Source organism: Aplidium turbinatum, chromosome 4, assembly GCF_918807975.1.
Source record: "Aplidium turbinatum chromosome 4, kaAplTurb1.1, whole genome shotgun sequence".
Lineage (NCBI taxonomy): Eukaryota > Metazoa > Chordata > Ascidiacea > Aplousobranchia > Polyclinidae > Aplidium > Aplidium turbinatum.
In genome coordinates, this window is record NC_137475.1 from 28,373,125 (window position 1) to 28,376,481 (window position 3,357).

The following is a 3,357-nucleotide window of genomic DNA, read 5'->3' on the forward strand; positions in this document are numbered from 1 at the left end:
GACTCTGTAAATATGTTTGAGTTATTAAAAAATGCAGTCAAACATTTCACAATATTCAGTTGCATTTTGACCATTTCAAAAACATAATGTCAAAAAGGTTTGGCAGTTTATTTTACAAAGAATAATGCTACCTTTTCAAAATATAATTATAACAAATTATTCTCACATTGTGACTTAATGAGGCTTTTCATTGTACTAGTACCGGTACAGTTATTCATAGAACTACAGAAAACTGTAAGTATGGTCTGCTAGTTTAGGCTACCTACCTAATTTGTTGCATTCATGGAATAAAGTAGTCGTTTCTCAATTGTACACCGAAAGTACTGTCACTGCACTATGCTTAGTGGTTTATCATGACACAGATTAATACTACAATAATCAACTGCACCAACATACAAAGAATTTGATGCGCTAACCAATAGTATTGAACTTTACACAGAATTTTTTTTATATGATATAAATTTTGTTACTTTTGTGTTTTTTGTGGGACCCAGTTGTTTCCTTTCTGAAAGCCTAAAACAGGTACAATAATTAGAATGAATCCTTGTGTCCATAATATTGTAGATTTCAGAAAGAATGTCTTATAAACAAAGAAGCTTTTTCCAAAGCTTGACTACACTTTCTAGTTTGTTTGCAATTACTTCTTTGAACTTTTATTTGCTAAACAACATTTTCAATGAACACCAAAGATGAGCACATACTGAAAAACAAGTAGTGATGTGTGCATGAAAAGGTAGTCAGTTGAATATCTTTTAACTCGTGACCTCAAGCAAAGCATATTATGCTAAATGCTGATGCAGTAAATTCAACAGGTAAAGTAGATTCTGAAGGATATGCTATAATTGATTTAATTGTAAGAATCTCTATCCTCCTCAGAGTGAACCAATTTTGAGCAAGCTTCTTCTCTTTAGTCTACCCCACACATTCACAATCTCACTTTGTTGTTGCAATGAAAATTAAAAAATTGTAAGGTAAATTTTACTTTGCACTGTAACTGTATATTATACTAAGTCAAATTTACTAAGTCACAATCACCGTAGCCTAAAGTTACATCAGAACCATTTCACCTACTTATTAGCATTGCAAGATTAGCATTGCAACTATTGCTTGAAAAGAAAACAATCTTAATCAATATTCAACTTTTTCATTATTTTCCTGTATCTCTGCAGTAGCCAATATGGTATTCAGACCACTCGGCATGCAACAACTTAGCAAATGAGATTCACTTGCTTGATCATCGCTTGCTAAATTGAATTTGTTGACTTATGCATACCAAGTTACATCATTTGGCAACCAGGAATTTTTTGAAATGTTGCTAGCTCAGTTCTCACTTGTTCAGCTGCTATCTGCTTAGTTCACCACTGCAGATTTGTAGAAGACTCAGCCAATAAGGGAAATTAAGCAAGCTTATGGTGACCATGACGATCATCAAAAAGTTAAAGGTAATATTTTCAAAATAAAACGCCGGGTAATCGTCAAAACCTGTAACAATTTGTGGATAAAAAGGAGTTAAATTAAAAAAATAAATATCACGAAGAATTAAAAAAAAGGAAGAATCTGAAAATGTACATCATTTATTTTGTGGTGATTATGGCTCTAAAGGGCCTATTTGCTTGCATCTGATTCAACACGTTGATGACACAACAAACCAGAAAATTTCTGAACTCCATTATGTAAATAAATTGATTTACAAAAAAAGGCAAGGCTTATTTCCTAAATACATTTACAATACACAATTTTTCTTTGCCACGAAAAGTGGAAAGTGCAGAAACGAAAAAAGTGGAAAGTGCAGAAACCTTTATTAGGATCTGTATCTTCCAAGGAAACTCTTGGTAGCCTGCAACTGCATGGTAGCCCAAGCCTACCAGAGTTTGTTGCTCCTTATGTCATTTTTGAGTTCAATTCAATTCAATTTATTTTTCTTTGTCAGAATGCAAAAGAAATGATATTGTGAAAAAGAAATACAGCAACAAAACCAACAAAAGGAAAAGACGCCCTCTTGTCTTGTGGACAGCCAATGTTTTTGTAATGCTCGGAATGCAAACCGAATAGTCTAGACATATACTCTGCCTCGAGCATAGAAATCTAATAATCTACATATAGTTTTGGGTTATTTTTACATTATTTTTCATCACATCACTCACCCCGTGTTGTGCTTGGAGTGTTGAAGCAGTGCACTTGCAATTAAGCTCTGCAACTGCTTTTTAGGGTTTTTATCAGTCTTGGCAGTCATCAAATTGTTCAATTACCAGACGGTTCTGTTCCTAGTTTTGCTAAGTTGCACAGTGGTCGGCCTTTCCTATTTTGTATTCAGTACGTTTTTGTTGAAGCGGTGCTATGTTTTACTTTCCTGCTTGAAGTTGTGGCCTACCATTGAAATAAACTCGTGCGTTCAGATCTCAATTCAATTATTTTTTGCTGCTGGCGCAAACATGTACAGAACGGAAAACATACAAACATATGAAGATCTGAAGACATCGTGTTCCATTAGTTAGCCTACTCCTCGCAAGTCAAGTCAATTTATTTTGTTTCAATAGCGTCACATAAATGATGAGCCCAGCGTTGCGGGAAAAAAAGAGCGCAGCCAAATGAAAATTCTTGTGTGGCAACACTGATCTTTCAACTTTTTCAACAATATTTTTGTTTTCGTTCTTTTCTTCCTGATCTGCAGCCAGATTGCAGAGGTTTAAAAAGAGAAGGTTGTTACGTGAAAAGATTTAGCAATTAGCACGGTCGCCACACCTTTCAGAAAGTTGATATACAAATATTACCCAGACTAGGCCTATTGCATCCACTTCACAAATATTTTACAATTGAAAATAATTTGCCAGAAAAAAATTAAGCAAAGGCCATTTGTTTTGCGATATACGTACCATTCATTTTATTTTTTGTCACTAATGCGTCCGGGACGAAAAAGACTACTAACTACAATAGTCGATATAAGCCCACCAGCATGTTAATGAAAAGTTTAAAATGCGCCTAAATAGTAAATCATGTAGTAGGCTATATAGGCCTATATCTGTAGTTAGCACGGCCACATAACCTAAAAGACAAAGAGAAGCACACTTGTTGTGGATTGAATTTGCCAGTTCCAATATTGATGGAAAGGGTGAAAAATCGTGGAATAGGCCTATGTGATGAAGCATAATGGATATAGATTTTTAAAACTTTCATAGTGCCTCCACCAAATGTGCTGCAGTTTTCTCATTTCTGAAAGGATTTTAACAATTTACGGTACTATCGTTGGAAAGTACGATACTGCTTCTGACCGAATCAATTGGTTGCAAGTTCAGGTTCCCTAGGCCAGTGCTTCTCCATTGGTGGGTCACGAAGCTATTTCAGGTGGATCGCAAAGCA